The sequence below is a fragment of the Neophocaena asiaeorientalis genome, unplaced genomic scaffold, assembly GCF_003031525.2.
Source record: "Neophocaena asiaeorientalis asiaeorientalis breed wild unplaced genomic scaffold, Neophocaena_asiaeorientalis_V1.1 scaffold67, whole genome shotgun sequence".
Taxonomy (NCBI): domain Eukaryota; kingdom Metazoa; phylum Chordata; class Mammalia; order Artiodactyla; family Phocoenidae; genus Neophocaena; species Neophocaena asiaeorientalis.
Window position 1 is genome coordinate 5876959 of NW_020173731.1, and position 17577 is coordinate 5894535.

General features: G+C 49.0%; 1 protein-coding gene across 6 annotated transcripts in view; it reads right to left on the bottom strand.

The window, feature by feature from the left end:
* Nucleotides 1-17577, bottom strand: part of TRAF5 (TNF receptor associated factor 5) — a 43707-nt gene that overhangs the window by 22723 nt on the left and 3407 nt on the right. For 3 of the 6 annotated variants that reach the window (XM_024751116.1, XM_024751109.1, XM_024751112.1), the window contains exon 2: nucleotides 6243-6389. The gene's annotated coding sequence lies outside the window, so the exon portion shown is untranslated. Of the gene's footprint in view, nucleotides 1-5832; nucleotides 5886-6242; nucleotides 6390-17577 lie in introns of those variants that run through there. The other 3 variants (XM_024751111.1, XM_024751110.1, XM_024751115.1) reach the window with 2 other exon arrangements.

Genomic DNA, 17577 nt, shown 5'->3' on the forward strand with positions numbered 1-17577 from the left:
AATAAAAGGAATCCAAATCAGAAAAGAAGAAATAAAGCTGTCACTGTTTGCAGATGACATGATACACTACATAGAGTATCCTAAAGATGCTACCAGAAAACTACTAGAGCTAATCAATGAATTTGGTAAGGTAGCAGGATACAAAATTAATGCACAGAAATCTGTTGCATTCCTATACACCAATGATGAAAAATCAGAAAGAAAAATTAAAGAAACACTCCCGTTTACCACTGCAACAAAAAGAATAAAATAGCTAGTAATAAACCTACCTAAGGAGACAAAATGCCTGTATGCAGAAAGCTATAAGACACTGATGAAAGAAATTAAAGATGATACAGACAGAGGGAGAGATATACCATGTTCTTGGATTGGAAGAATCAACATTGTGAAAATGACTATACTACCCAAAGCAATCTACAGATTCAGTGCAATCTCTCTCAAACTACCAATGGCATTTTTCACAGAACTAGAACAAAAAATTTCAAAATATGTATGGAAACACAAAAGACTCCAAATAGCCAAAGCAGTCTTGAGAAAGAACAACGGAACTGGAGAAATCAGGCTCCCTGTCTTCGGACTACACTACAAAGCTACAGTAATCAAGACAGTATGGTATTGGCACAAAAACAGAAATATAAATCAATGGAACAGGATAGAGAGCCCAGAGATAAACCCATGCACATATGGTCACCTAACCATAATTCAAAAAGAGACATGCACCCCAATGTTCATTGCAGCACTATTTACAATAGCCAGGACGTGGAAGCAACCTAAGTATCCATCGACAGATGAATGGATAAAGAAGATGTGGCACATATATACAATGGAATATTACTCAGCCATAAAAAGAAACGAAATTGAGTTATTTGTAGTGAGGTGGATGGACCTAGAGTCTGTCATACAGAATGTAGTAAGTCAGAAAGAGAAAAACAAATACCATATGCTAACACATATATATGGAGTCTAAAAACAAACAAACAAATAACAACAAAAAACGGTTCTGGAGAACCTAGGGGCAGGACAGGAAAAAAGAGGCCGACATAGACAATGGACTTGAAGACACGGGGATGGGGAAGGGTAAGCTGGGACGTAGTGAGAGAGTAACATTGACATATATTCACTACCAAGTGTAAAATAGACAGCTAGTGGGAAGCAGCTGCATAGCACAGGGAGATCAGCTCGGTGCTTTGTGACCACCTAGAGGGGTGGGATAGGGAGGGTGGGAGGGAGACGCGAGAGGGAGGGGATATGGAGATATACATATGCATATGGCTGATTCACTTTGTTATACAGCAGAAACTAACACAACATTGTAAAGCAATTATACTCCAATAAAAATGTTAAAAAATAATTTGAGGACTCCCAAAGAGTTTTTGCTTATGTCGGTTATACTTATTAACATTTACCATATTTGAGAGTAAAATTGAGGAATTAAAGAAAATAAGATAATAATGAGCCAATTATATGTTAACATAAATAATATTTTTATGAAAAATAATCATTTTCCAAAAGAAAAAAGATTAGTGAGAAGAGTGGCTTTTTTTTTTTTTTTTTACATTTTTGCACATATCAGTTCGGGCTTAAGAGAAGATAGCTGGATTCTCTTATCTACTCTGCATTCAGTCTGTTGCATTAACACATGTCATGTAGCTTCTGGAAAACACCACTGTATACTCATTAAAGGAGAGTAAAGATGGAAAGCGACATCTTAGTATTATTATGCAGATAGTTTTGCCCATGCAGATCCCCTGAAAGGGTCTCAGGGAGCCCCAGGCAGTGGGTGTGGTGGTAAATGCTTAACAGTCTGCTCTCCTTGGGGAAAAATTCCAAGTCAAATTTGTCAATTCTCTGCCTGAACATACCTGAATGATGCAAGAGCCGATTAGCTGTAGGAAACCCATGTCCCAGTAAGACCTGCTCCAGCACCCCGGGGCCCCTGAAGCCCGCTTTTGGGACCATTGGTCTATCAGGCTGCCCGGTGGCCTGCTCCTTGTCAGTCTTTGTACTGGCAGGCCCAGCATGTGACCCTCACAGATAGTCTCCTTGCTCCTGCTGGATGGCCAGTGGAGGACAGGACTCCCCGGCCACACTCTCCCTACCACTGTGTGTCTTACTCGGCCCTGGTCAGCAGGCCTAAGTCATCCGCTGACCCTGTTCACTCTCCAGTGTTGTCTTGTCCAATACTTGTTTTCTATGCAATCGAGTTTTTATCTCATTAGATACAAAAAAATAAGCACTTGTGTTTTGCTCTACAGTATGGACTTGAGATGTGTCAGGGGGATGTTCTTATACAGAAACCGAGCAGTGAAGTCTCCCAGGGCAGGGTCTGTCTCCATCCTCTGAAGCTCCTTCAGGCCTGTGACTCAGCTCCAAAAACGGAATCAATGCACTGCGCTGGCTGACATTAGAGAGCCCCAATAATAGAACTAGAAAGGTTGACGTTTCTTTGTCTAACAAATATGTTTCTCTAACCAATTCAACATTTCCAGCTGGTACTCTGTCATTCCCAGGTTGCTATTTAGTGGAAATAAGAGCTCCATTTTATTAAAATCTTTCCCCTCTGGGTATAATAGCTTATGTAACAGGAACAGCAAAAGATTTCGGTTCTTATAAATAAGAAAAAAAAATCATCAAAATTACTATTAGAGCGTGTATATCTCCTTACTGCAGTAAACAGTGTCTATTCCTGCCACTGATGGAATTATAATGGTCCTCCTGCTGAAGAGTTATTGACTCAAACCAAGAAAGACAAGAGAAAATCATATCCCATCTGCTACCTAGGAACTCTTATTGAGTTTCTTTTCAATGCCATTTTTAAGCTTCATAAATTGATGTATCTTTTGCCTGAGAATTTTCTAGAAATTCCAAAGAAAGGCTAGGATGTCACGATTTAAAATATTCCCTCCCTCCCTCCTTCCTTCCTTTCCTCCTTCCTTCCTTCCCTCCTTTCTTCCTTTTTTTGAGAAGCTTTGTCATGTACTTTAATATCTGGTATATCTAGGCCCTCAACCCGACCCCACTGTTCCTCTTTACTTAGATATTTCTCCTGACTCATTTTTGGGGAACACATAATACATAATCTAACATTCTGAAGCAGCATGAGTTTGGCTTTTCATTACAATAAAAAGGACACATGTCTAGCAGAATTCACTCTCAGGTTTAACACACAAAAAAGGAAGGTCCTTGTCTGTCCACACTACTTCCACAGTCCCCCAGCATCTTGTATAGATTAATGAAGGTTTGGAAAACTCAGGAATGCTTTTATGTATTATATTTTACTTCATAGCACATAAGCTCAGGAACTGTCTTCAGGGTTTTCAAGTTCTGATTCTTGAAAGTTCAAGATCAAATCACAGAGTGAACAGGGTACAGGGCTAGAGACCTGGGCTCAGCTCCTGCTCTGCCACTCACCAGCTGTGACCCGTGGGAAGACACTCCCACAGATCCCTTGTTTGTACATCCCTGCACACAGTCAGCATGTACTTGTCCTGGGTTGGGTCCTGAGAATGCGGAGACCTGTGACAACACATCTGCCCTTGAGGGTCTCGAAGAGGAGCTGAGGAAATCAGACCCGGGAATGATATATGGCAATACCCTCACGGCTAGTCCCCCCCAAGAGAGATTTAAACAAGCTGCTGGAGCCCAGATGAGGGGTAGCTAATGCTTTCTGAGGTGTCTGTGCTGATTCCAGAGAGAAGAAAACATCTCCGCTCGTCTTGAAGAAGGAGGAAGCATTTTCTAAATGAAGGAGATAAAACAATTTCCCAGAGGGTATCACAAAGTTCAGGAACAGTTAATGATTAACTGTAGCTGAAGTGGAATTAGGGGAACACGCCAGTCATCCGCTTGTTTGCTCTCAGATCCATCCTCTGCCCTGCCTCTGCCCTGGTCTGCATCGTCGCCTTACTGAGGCGACGTCCAGGCTCAGTCAAGGGGGCTGGCCCCCGCAAAACTGTGTTTCCAGGGTCCCCTAGCTTCTGGCTCCATTCAGCCAATGAGAGACACGGGCAGGAGGCTGCAGGGTAGGAGGAAGGGAGTAGTAGACCATTTCTCCTGTATCCCTCAGTGTCAGGCAGCATCTCAACAGTGACTGGTCTCCTCCATGCCTTTAATCCCCATCAATGGCCCCTCTCTCTGTGAACTAGCTCCACCAGGCAGGTTCCCGGCTCCCAAGCTCTGGAAACACCATCTCCTCTCTTGGTCCCTTCCGCTCTAGAGGGGGTGGGCAGCTTCCCGCTATGAGTCATCTTGGAGTTGACTCACTCCGAGTGTCCTGTTTGGCTTCCCCGTTTTGCCATCCCCTGTGCCACTAAATTCCCAGCCGGGAACACCTAGAAAGGTCTCTGTGACATGATGTGTGTGTGGAAGCGGGGGGAAGAGCACATTGTGAAGAGCCCTGAGTGTATGCTGGTCAGGAAGTCCAGTTTTCACTCCATGGTTTTCATCTCTTTAGGGATGACAGACAAAAAGGACAGGCCCAGGCGGGGAGTTGAGGGGAAGAAGCTACTAAAACAGACCAAAGGAGGATGACGACGGCCTGATCTAAGGCAGGGGCAAAGAGAAGCTATGTTCGTGAGGCATTCTTGAGAGAAAATGCATAGATTCAGAAATGGGTTTGCTGGAAGGGCCGAGTGAGAGGACATGGAGGATGACTCCCAGGTTCCAGTTTGGAGGGCTGAGTAAATGATGGCACCGATGGGAGAGGATGAAGGAGAGAAGAAAGTGAAGGATGCCGGGAGGAGACATATCCAGGTTGGGGTGTCTTAGGGACGGTCTTAGAGTAATGGGGGTGACTCAGACCAGCTGACATCTAACATCTCTTCCAGAATAAATTATATGATTCTGAGGAATGGCCACATTTTCTTTGTGGTATCAATAATTGTTTTAACACTGCCCAAGGTGCTAATTTTTATTTATTTATTTATTTTTTACTTTGCAAGTAATTTGGTTGTCATTTTAGTGATGACATTTGACATAACAGGCTTAGATCTATGTCAGGAACGTAAGGTCTGGCGAGATAAGACATCCCAGAGAGCCAGCAGCACATGAACTCCTGAAAGCTAGTACTGGGGTCTGCGGTCTGGTCCTTCCCCATCACACCCACTGCTACAGCACAGCCCCGTGTTTCTCCCTATTTGGGATTTAATCCGTGCTGCTTCCCCCAAAGTAACTCCCATTCAGCCTGTGTGACCTTCCACCCACTACTAGGTCTGAGATCCCTACTGCTAATGACTGGATTTGACAGCAGTTCTTAGGGTCCAGGGGGTGTTGCTAAATGTACCTCGGTGCCTGGATGGGGGAGTCTGAGGACTGTGGGAGAGGCCTGTAGCCCTTCCAGAGGCCCTTTTGTAAGAAAGGGTACTGGCAGTCAAGAGAGATTGCTTCCTTTGGGAGGTGAGACTTACAGGGCCCGGGTGATAAGATGGGGGCACAAAGCCTGGCCGGGCACCCCAGGGTGGTCCTTGAGCCAAGGGCAACAGATGGGTAACAACACACCAGCCCATGAAGCTGCCAGTTATAGGGTGGGCTGCCAGGAGGCAAACAACCCATTTCTCAGTTCTGCTCAGGCCTCGCCAGGACCTTAAGAAGCCGACTCCCTGAGGTTCACATTTGGCAACAGGGGACAGGTGCAAACATGTTATTCCCCAAACCCACCCGAGACCCAGTGACAGGTCCTGGGCTTAAATTAAAGGAGGGGAGATGGTGGTTAGTGATGAGGAAAAGTTAAAATGTGAAATCCCAAGATGCTGTGACTCAGGGAGATGCCCGAACCTGTGCCCTGGGCAGTGATCTAATAGAGAACAGCCTTGGCTGGTATGGCCAGATGCCCACCTGTTGAAGGACAGGAAGTTCCCTTTATCAAAGTCACATCTGGTCCTTGAATTCTGAGATGCTGCTCTGGTTACTACCAGAAAAGTGAGGCCTTCTCTTCCTCTCCGCTGTTTCCACAGCCTAACACAACAACACAACCACTGTGTGACCTCCAGGACAAACTGGTTTTATTTTCATCAACCTTTAACCATGCAGGTTAGACAAAGAGGAAGGTCCTTGGAGAAACGCAGGTGTAATGAGGTCATTTTCCATCAGGTCTAACATGACAGGGAGATCATGCAGGGAGCAGGTGATCCCACCACAGCCAGATGACATGTGACAACAGCCCCCCAAACCCAACGGTCCCATCCACACGATGGCTGGCTTTGGTGTCGCAGAGGCAGAAGGAGGGTGTCTTTTCTTTTACTTACACTTTTGCAGAAGAGGGTTTTCTTGGACACGGGATGGAGAATGATGTGGGTATGGTTTTAACTCCTTTGAAGAGAAGTGTGACGTCTCTCCAAGCTGTCAGGAGACCTCTGGTTCCTCATTTCCTCTGGGAGTGCAGCAAAGCACTGCTGGTGGAGAGAAGGGGGGGTCAGGGGCTGAAGGGCATTCCTGAGGCCCTCCGACTCTGTGGCCGCTGCTGCTTTAACTCTGGCCGCTGCTGCTTTAACATCAGTCTCACTCAGGGAAGCCTTGAAGGGAACTCTCTCCTGCTTGGAACCAACCAGAGTCCGCCTGGCTCCAGGTGATGCTGCAGAAGACCTCTGAGATTTGCTCTCAGAAGTTAGAGCAAGAGGGAAATAATAAAGACTGCTGATCTCCCCACGCAAGAGCTTCCTCTATAAGAAGCTCTGACTCAAGTCAAAGCTTTGACCCTCTGCCTCAGCTCCACGCCCATCACAGTCCCCACTGCTGTCTGGGTTCGGCTCAGCAAGCTGCTGGAGTGTGGGGCTGTCCTCATTAGTCTTCAGACCTTCAGAGCCAGCCGAGGCCCGGCACAGAGCACTCCATCAACATTTGGTACAGAAGAAGGGAAATTTGGGATCAATGTAAGGCCTCAGTGGAAAAGGGTTATTGGAAGAAGGGCCATGAAGACAACCTAGGACAAATCGGAATGAAGCAGACGGACGGCAAGGGGGCGATATGAAAAGATGTGAATGGAACCTAAGGGCTGGAACTGGACATGGGTCGCGATTACACCTACTGAGGCGACGTCCAGGCTCAGAGCCAGCAAGTTTATATGCATTGTCTCATTTTCATCCTGACAGCAACCCTATGATGTACCCATTATTATTATCATCCCCAGTTTCTGAATGAAACATCTCCCAATTTCACCTGTACCCTGCCCTTGAACAAGCTGGAGGCCCAAATCATCTGGGTGCTGGGGTAGGAGGTGAGGCCCCATGAAGGTAGTTTGGAAAAGCACAGTTACATTCATTTGATGATCTAAACTGTAACCACATAATCAGATTTGACAGTTAGTCTCTCCTAAACTGTTGCCCTCTGGCCCTTTACGTGGCATTTGACACTTCCTTCTCAAAACTCCCCGGGGAGGACACGTACCTTTTGGTTCTCCCGAGGCCCAGACCACACCTCCAGGCAGCTCCCCGCACAGGGCTCCCCTGAGGCTGGGTCAGCTCTCTTGCCACAGCTCCCACCCGCCTCATTTGAAAGGCTCCCTCACCCTCAGCCAGACTGCATCCCTGCTTCATCGAGGCACGGGGCTGCCATCTCAGACTCCGTTCTCCCTCCCGTCTCCCTTCCTGATGGGCCTTTTGCTCCCACAAAGAGGCTCTCAGAAAGTGATGGAGATTACAGAGACCCTGCAAGTGGAGTGACATGGAAGCTGGAATACACAGCCAACGGACAACAGTTCAGATTTAGCTTCGCACTCAGAAGCATTTTTAAGCAGGGACTGAGCCAGGCCCCACCCTCCATGGCCTAAGGGTGCTCTAAGGAAAGGGGAGAGACCAGAGACCACCCTAGGCAGGCTATAGAACAGACGGGCTAAGGAGGATCCAGAAACCTTGGCTTGACCTTTTGGTGACTTTTAGCTACCAAAGGCCAACATCATTGGAGCTGTGCCGCATCTTCCCACAAGGCTCACACACACCTCCCACTGCGTTAGGTTCGTATCTCCAAAGCTGACCACAGATGTGTGAAGTACTGTCGACTGCCAACGGCCCCCAGAGCTCTGGAAGACTCTGTGGCTGGGGCATGAGTCGATGTCCTGGGAAAGGCAGATGGGCAATCCCCTACTGACCAGCGGTGAGGCCAGCTCTGGCCCAGGCCTGGGGAGGGAGCACACGGGACCGAAGGCGGCCCTCTCACCCCAGCCCTGGGGGAAGAAGCTTCCCGAGGTCCGTTACCCCAGGCACACCCCAGACGGCCAGCCCACACGTGGGCAGGCAGCCTAGAGTCCCCTCAGTTCAATGGTTGACGTCGGGCTATTGGGACTGATGGGCTTGATCAGGATGACAGAAGAGGGAAAGCAGGTGCAGAGTCCAGGAAGGGGACCCAAGAGAAGCAGACAGAATCTGAGGAGTGGCTTCCCCCAACAACTGAGCCAGTCAGCTGTGGAAGGACTTAAGGGACCAGCTAGCCAGAAGTTTCACAGTTGTTTTTAAAAACAGTGAAACTTATCAAACCAAATCTCAAGAAAAACCAAATCCATAAATAAAAGATTTGTACAGAGAACCTGTCTGGTTAAGCAAGGCCTGTTGGGTTGCCTACAATCTACACACCTCTGGCAGCTCTTCTGGGTAATTGTAGGGGTTCTACAGTTTGGTTTTTTCAAGTTAATAATATATGTACTAGTGCTTTGCAATTTGTACTTTCACATACAATGTCACACCCAGTCCTCACACTAACCCCATAGGAATATCATGGTCATATTTCTGATGAAGTACTTGAGGCCCCAAGTTGTGAAGTACCTATGCCCCAAATTACACAGCTAACATGTGATGGAGCAGGAACTTGAATCTAGGCTTTCTGACTACAAATCCAGTACTCTTTACTCCATGTCATGTCCAGAAGAAAAGGTACCACAACCCAACTGGTACCAAAAGGGAGGTCTTGATGAGAGGCAGTATAGCCTACTGGTTAGAGACCAGCTCTGGAACCACACCACTGGGGTTCAATCTTTTCTGCCATTCACTTAGCTGTGTCACCTTTCTTCATCTGGAAAATAGGACAACAATAGCACCTGCCTCTAAGGCTCAGTTAATATTAAACGCATTAATCTACATAAATTACCAGCACACAGTGTCTGGCACAAAAATAAGTGCTTAATACTCACGCTTGTCCATTCTTCACTCCTGGCCAGCATTTATTCAGTGCCTGCTGCATGCAGAGGTCTGAACCTCATTCTATTGTGGGAAGGGGTTCAAGTGGGACAGGACCCCAAGTTCCTGTTCCCAAGATGTTTTCAGTCCAGTGGGGAGCATGTCTAGGCACAAAGCACAGCACCAATTTCTGGAGTGGTTGGGTCCCTGGACGCTCTGCTAAGAATGTGCCCTGGAACATGATAAAAATGCTGCCTTGGACACCATACCCCAGAGAAACAGACCTCTGCTTTGGGGTACTATTTGTTACAATAGTTTAGCGTGGCCTAAGTAATATGTTTCAGAATCAGGATCTCTCAGCGGCAGCTAGAAGTCTGCTTTTTTAATAAGTTCTCAGGTTCGATTCTGCAGCCCGTTACAGTGTGAGACGTGCCGAGCTAGACCACCGTGCCAGCTTCCGGGTCACTTTCTCCTTGCTGGCCACTCCTCACTGCCCCACCTCTCGGGCACCTAGGCTGGTGCTAGACCTCTGCTCTCTTCCATCTACACTTGTGCTCTTGGTGAGCCCATCTCGGCTCCTGCCTTGGATGCCATCTAAGGCTGACAACTCCCTGGTTCCTATCTGCAGCCTGGACCCCCATCCTGAACTCGAGTCATCCCGACTGCCTAGTCCATAGCTCCATGTTTGTTCACTGAGCATCTCAAACGTAAGACATCCAGGCCCACCCAGCCTGCTCCTCCTATACCGCCTTCCCCCACCTCAGTAAACCAGTACCGCCAGTCACCCTGTTGCTTGGACCAAGAATTCTGGAGTCATCCTTGGCACCTCTCAGTCTCCATCCCACAACACCAAATCCTATTGGCTCTTCCTCCCAGCACATCTACCTACTTCTCTCTACTGTCAGCATTACCATCCCAGTCTAAGCCACCGTCTCCTCCCCCCTGGATAAAGCGCTCGCCTCCTAGCTGGTCTCTTCCTCTGCCCCTTTACAGTCTATTCACAACCCAGCAGTCAGAGTGAGCCTTTTAAAAACAGAAGTCAGATATGTCACTCCTCTGCTCCAAGGGCCCCATCTCACTCAGGGTAAAAGCCAGTGTCCTCAGAGTCCTGTGATCTGGCCTCCATTGTCTGTCCCCATTTCCCAGCGCTTTCCTCTGTTCACATGCTCCAGTGACACCAGCCTCGCTTCTTCTTGACTAGTAGAAGAGCCTTCTGCGTGCTGCCACCCTGCCTGGAATGCTCTTCTGCCTGACACCTGAATAGCTTATTCCTCACTTCTGGTACCTGCTCAGGTGTTACCTCACAAGTGAGGGCTTCACTGACCCATGTGGAGTAGCTGCATCCCCGGCAGCCCCGTCATCACCTGCTGCATTTTTCTCCAAAGCGCTTATTACCACGTAGCTTGGTATATGCTTGCTTCTTTACTATCTTCCTGCCAGAATATAAGCTCCATGAGGGCAAGAATGTTTCTTCTGCTTCCTGAGGTAGCAGTACTTAGAACTGGGCATATGATAGGCACTCAGTAAGTACTCATGGGAAGACTGAACAGCAGCCTTACAGTTTCTGCAGAAAGCAGGACAGGCTCTCTCTCACGGAGCATGCTCCCCAGGGCCTAACACTTCATCTCAACCCATTCTGAGTCCTGAAATTCTACCGGTCACAGCTAGAGAAGGCAAAGCTGGCAAATGATGGCTGACTGGGGGCGGGGAGGGGTAGTCAGGGAAGGGAGGGGGAGGGTCTAGCTATCCGGGGCTGGAAGAGTGGAGCCTGAACAGTGCTCCTTACTCCCACCAATGTGAACTAGCCCCTGGGTGAGGTGTCCCAGTGGGCAGCCAGGTACCTGCGAAAGAGAGAAAATGCTGAGAAGGACTTTTTTCTTCTTTTGCCACAAAAACTTCTACTTAGAAAACAATCATGGAAGAAGTGTTCAAATAATTCAATCTAAGAAGATGTGATAAGAGATATGGAAAATGAAAATCAGGACTAAGGACAATAAAAAAGAAATCATAGAACTGAATCTATAATTATCATAGAACTAAAATCCTAGATAATATCAACATGGCGAGATGTGGGGAAAGACCAAAGGGACAGAGCAGTGCAAAGTATTTGTCTGATTAGAAAGAAAATAGAGATCTCGAGCCCCTCATTCTTGAGAAGGACTTTTTATTCAAAAAACAGGTACGGGGGTCTTCCCTGGTGGCGCAGTGGTTGAGAGTCCGCCTGCCGATGCAGGGGACACGGGTTCGTGCCCCAGTCTGGGAAGATCCCACATGCCGCGGAGCGGCTGGGCCCGTGACCCATGGCCACTGGGCCTGCGCGTCCGGAGCCTGTGCTCCACAACGGGAGCGGCCACAACAATGAGAGGCCCGTGTACCTCAAAAAACAAACAAACAACAACAACAAAAAAAAAAACAGGTACGGGGCCCTCAGCAAGGTGCCTCACAAGGTGCTAGAGATCTAAAATCACATTTGCTGGATTCCTTTTCCAGAGACTTCATCAGGTAACAGAGTTCTGGGCCAGTTTCCCTTTCAGCTCACTCTCTTGTTTTCAACATCTGTTTCACACCGTTCTCTTCTGCACAGACTTTGACCACACTCCCCGTCTCCCCAGGAAACCTCATTTCCTATTGCACAGAAAATAGAAGTTTTCAGAGCAGAGATATCTCCACTTCCTGCTACCAGGACTGCACATCCGGCCCCCTGTGCAGGGGGCCCCTGCTCTGCCCTTCCTCCGCCCCCCCCCCAGGGCCCCCGCAGAGGTGGCCTCTGCACCAGGCCAAGCTCTCCACCTGTCCCAGCCTCCTGCCTCTTCAGGGGTTTTCTGATGGGAAGAGGCTGCTTTTCCGTCAGCCTCCCCCTTGCAGCTGGCTCCTTCCATCAGCACTCACACAATCACAAATCTCTCCTGAGATGCAAGCAACCCCCCAAATTCTCACTCTCATATTTCTCTAAGGTTCGAGCTCTGCTTCCTCTCACAGCCAAACCTCCTGACTCATCCTCCCCCTCTCACAGCGGAGTGACTATCTCCACCGGCCTCTCTTCAATCCAACGCTCAGCCCACTCCGGCCTGGCTCACACCCCACCAAGCCCCCCAAACTGCTCTCACCCAGGACCCAGGGACTCCTGGGTCACTTAAGCCAATGGTCAATTTTCCATCTTCATCTTAAGTGGCTTCCCAGCAACATCTGATGTTAGGGACCCCGACCCCCATCCAGAACCCAAACACACACTTTAAAATATTTTTTCCCCTTTAGCTTCCCTGAATCCACACTGTCCTGGCCTCAAAGACCAGGTACGAACTAACGACCCCCAATGTCTCTCTCCACTGCGTCTAGACCCACATGTTACTGCCTTCCTAGTGTTTCCTTTTCAATGTCTCACAGGCACTCCAAAGCCACCACACCCAAAATGGAACCAACGTTTCCTCTCTCCAGTGCTCCCTCTCGGTGAAGGGCTGCTTTTTATCTTGCTGTTGTCACCAGACAACTGGTATCATTGCTGGTAGTGCCCTCTCTCCTCCCTCACAACAACCCCCTGATTCAAGCCACATCCCTCTCCCCTGGGCCTCTGCACCAGCCTCCTATTACTTGTCTCCCCTCCCCTCCTGTGGCTGGTCTCCCCTCACCCACTCACTCCCCCAAAGCATCCCTCACACAGCAGCCTGATTAGCCTCTGAAAAAGCCAAGGTGTTCTCACTCACACAGATTTTCCACAGCCTCCCGTTACTCTCACAGTTCCAAACCCTTAACTGAGCTACCGAGGTCCCACCCACTTCTCCAGGTTATCTCCCTCCCCACCCCTTACTCTCCAGCCTCTCTGACCTTTTTGCCATTCCTCACAGGAGAGGAGAACCTTCCTTCCTTCCAGCCTTCGCCCTAAGGCTGGTCTCCCTTTGCTCAAGCTGTTGTCTCTGCTGGAAACATCCTCTCCTCCCTCCCCCCCACTTCTCACGGAACTAAACTCATCCAAGCCCAGCTTAAGCATCATTATCCAGCTAATCAGCCCCTTCTTCCTCAGTACACGCCCTATTATCACTCTGTACTTCTCCTTCATAGCACGTACGATTACATTCATTTTTAATGTAATTATCCGTTCAGTATTAGTCTACATGAGCAAATAGAAAGCTGGGCCGGGACTGTGTCTTTCTCAAGGTGCTGGCACACAGCAACCACTCAAATACCTGAGTAAATGAACAGCTGCCACTTTGGGTGCCTACAGTGTGCTAGATACTGTGGCTAGATGCTTTCTATGGGCTGCTGCACTCACTCTACACAGCAACTCAATGAGGGATGGGTACTAGTCTCATTACTCACGTTCATAGTTTACAGGTCGGGTCCTGAAGCTCAGGGAGATTGAAGAGCGTGTTCAGGGTGACGTCGTTGGCAATTGCCTGGTTGGGATTCAACCTCGGGCTTGTCTCCCATCAAAGCCACTTCACCACGCTTCCCTCCGTACTCCCCGTGCTCACGCACGGCCCTAGACACAGTGGGTGGTCAATCAAGGGGGATGGACACCCACTCCGCCATCTCACTTGATCATCGCAGTCACCCTTGAACTCGACAAACGAGAATTACAACTCTCCTTTTCCAGATGAGGAAAATAGAGTTTGAGGGATCCAAAGTGTCACGCAGCAGTAGGCGGCCATGTCGGGCTGGAACCCAGGTCTTCTGGCTCCTTATCTAGGGTGGTTCTCTCTATAGCATAACTGTAGTTAGGCACTGAGGTGGGATTATGCAGGGAAGCTGTGCAGAAAAGGGTTAACAGAGCAGGCCTGCACCTGCTACCCCTAGAAAGGTCTGCTTACAAGGATGGGCCTTGGCTGATGTCTGGAAAGGTGGATTCGGGGTGGGCTCTCACCACCCTGACTCGCTCATTGTGTCTGAACTGTGCAAACAATGTGATTTAGGCTGAACATCTGTTTTGTTTTGTTTTTTCTGGAAGTCTGAGATTTTGGTTTAGGCAGAGGGTGCCTACATGACCGGTCCTCAATAAAAATACTCAGCACTGAGTCTCTAATGAGCTTCCCCGATAGACAACATTTCACACGTGTCGTCACAGTTGTGCTGGACGAGCTAAGCACGTCCTATGTGAAGGACACTTGGAAGCTGGTGCCTGGTTTCCTCTGGACTTTGTCCCATGTGCCTTTTCCCTTTGCTGATTTTGCTTTGTATCTTTTCACCGTGATAAATCTTAGCTCTATGACTATAGGCTGAATCCCGTGAGTCCTCCTAGCAAATCACTGAACCTGGGCGTGTTCTTGGAGACCAGCCTTCCTAACGAGAAACAAATTTTGAGTTTTCTTTGAAAAGAGTGAGAGGGGCACGGATTAGTAGATTAAAATAGGAGGCATTCCAGGAAGGAGAAACGATGTGAAGAAAGTTAGGAATAGATTAAGTCAGGTGTAGAAGGCCCTGCCGCTGTTCAACATGGTCTAAAGAGAGCTGACACTGAGAAAATTCTGCATTACAGTTATGAGGTGGAAGAGACAGGGGTTACAGCAGTCACACTTGTTAGAAAACCTGGTATCAGTGAATTGTTAGCATCACAGAAAGATTGAAAGGATTTAGTGTCTGCCCGTCCAAAGCAAATACATGGCACCGGGCATTTTTGAGGAAGTCTATGGGAGTGCTATGGAGAGGTTCAAGCAACGTCCCAAATTATTAGTTTTTTTTCATATAAACCACCTCAACATCAATCTGCTCGAGAATAATCTACTTCCCATCCATTAAGAACAACTATTCCTTCCTTCCTTTATCCCTCAGAAATGCCTTTGCCCATGGTTCAACATTCCCTCCTCTCCCTCCCTTCTGTCCACCTTGCTCACTCCTCAGGAGGGCTTCCTGGAATGATCCCATCCAGTTGCTGAATCACTTCTTTTATTTATTCTGCATCTACTTAACACTCAAGCTTTCACTTCATAGCACATTAGTTGGCCTTGAACCCAGGGAAGCATGGGAAATTCTCCTAGGTTGTACCACAGATATCTGCCCAGCCTCTTCCTCAGAATCCCAACATCCTGAAGGTAGATGAGGGAACTCTTAACCCCACCCCCTGCCTCCATCCTCCAGCATCAAGGACTCCTCTAACGGAGGCTCAGAACATAGCCTGGCTGTCCCAAGCCATCCCCCTTAGGAAGGGAGCACAGAGAGGGCTCTGGCTGGCAGCTTTGTCCCAAGTCAACCTCACTCCTCATCCTGCTCTCATTTCACAGCTGGATCCCACTGAAGTAATGGCTCTGCTCCTGGTGAGCCATACAAGCCAGCGCCTGTATTTTGCTTCCTAAATCCATTTTATTTCTTCTGTGGGGTCCCTGTGTTGCCTCCCTGCCCAGCCCTATGATTCCTCCAAGGCTGCACTGCTCTGCCCACAAGTCCTTCTAAAGGACTGGAAACCTGCCCCTGAAACCCAGCCCCTGGGGCTGAGCCTCCTCTATCTCACGCTTCCAGTCCCCTTCTCTGCCCTCTGCCTGCCAAGGGCTCGGCCCAACTTATCCCCACCATGCCCTGACCCATTCCAGTTCACCGACTCTGGTCCCTGAGGTTGGCCTGGTCTAGAGATTGCAAAGCGACAGCAATAGGCTAGTTTAAATGATGGTCTACCCTGGTATGTGGCAGTTTTTGTGCTTGTCTGTTTTTAATTTAAATCTGAATGCCTTTAGGCTAGATGCGTATTTCCCACCTCCCCAGAGACCCCACAACTCCCTATGCTGTCAAACATGCGGAAGAAGAAAACCAGCTTTATTGAACCCGCCATACACTAGGCTCTGTGTATATTTTGCCTTATTTAATCCTTCCAGCAACCCCAAGTGGGTGACATTACTATCTCTGTTTACTGGTGGGAAAACAGAAGCTCATGGAAGTTGGGCGACTTGCCCACATCATACAACTACAACCAGCAAGCCATAAATCCAGATTTGAACCCAAGCTTGCCAGATTCTGAAATCCATACTATTCCCACTATGCCATTAGTGGAAGCAGTAGGTCTTGATTAGACTATGCATTAAGGAGTCCCCTCTGCAACAGTGTGGAAGAGAAAACAGAAGGGAGGGAAAGCGAGTGAATGGACAGTTCAGGTAGTACAGGAAAAAGTGGGGGGCGGACGGGAACTCAGGTTGCAGCCCTGGGAATAGACAGTAGATCAGGACCGGCTGGGGAGAGACAGGACAGAGGTGGCTAAGGGACAGCAATGATCTCTGCAAGGGTTAGGGAGAACGTGGAGGAAGAGGCAGCTTGGGACGAGTATCTAAGGGGCCCCTGAAACATCACGGTGAGGATTTTGTGTATCCATCACAAATCAAACTGGCCAAGAAGAGAGCTGGGTGAGAGGTGGAGACTTGATCAGCCTTTCCTTAAGAGCGCTGGTCAACCTCGGGCGCACAGGAGGGTTCCAGGGAGAGGAGCGTAGGAACGGCAAGCCAGCCCGAGGACACAGTGTTGGCCCCATTCTGACACTTACAGGGCAGGAGGAGGACGAGAAGCTCGAGGTCAAGGAAGGAAACGTCAGTGGGGACGGTGTGGCCCCCTCCAAGGAGCTGAGCAACAGCTGCAGAGCAGGCTGGCGACTGAGGATTACCAAGCCCTGGAAGCCTTGCAAAGGGCAATGTAAGCAGCAGGGCAGGTGCACGGTGCCAAGTGAGGAGGAGAGCACCAAGTGCAAGGGCAAGTGCTGGCTGCTCTTTCTAGGAGCTGGTCAGTGAAAGGGAGAGGAAATGTGGGGTCTTCTTGTTTAAGAGACTAAGCATGTGGTGGAGGGGAAGGAGTCAGTGGCCAGGGAGTTATGAAGGGAATCGTCTCCATCTCCATCTCCGAGGGAGGAGAGAGCTGCATCAGGGGTGTAGGTGGAGAAGGTGCCCTCCCGCTGGTCAGGAGAGCACCTTTTCCTCGAGAGAAAAAAAAAGCTATAGGGGAAATTCCAGGGATGTTCTGAACTGGCAAGGAGGGAAGCTGATGGAGTGTGTGTCAAGAAACGAGGCATGAGGATCTGCTGGAAGTGAGATGGGTACCTCCTCCCACAAGAACCTATCTCCCCACCCCCAGGGAGGGGCGCTCACTGGGCTCCATCAGTGACCCCAGGGCCACAGAACCTGCACGGACACTTGGGTGAACACTGCTCTTGCTACAGCGCCGTCTAAGCCTGTACCACCGCTTGCCTCCAGGTAACAAAATGCAGAAAGTGCTCATCACTCTCACTGCAAATGGACTTCGAATTTTTCTATGAGGACCACTGAGTATTTTCACTTTTATTTTCCCCTGGCCCTCCAGCCCACTTCTTCACAAGACAGGGCCTGCCAGGGACTCTAGGGGGGAAAAACCGCCGTGTGACCCTCCAAAAAGCTTTGCTCTGCACAAAGCAACAAACTCACTGGGGCCCGACCATGGCCTCAGCAGCCCTGGGGATGACTTCTGCCCTGCAGCTTGCTCCCCTCTAACCCTGACACACACACACACACACACACACACACACACACACACACAC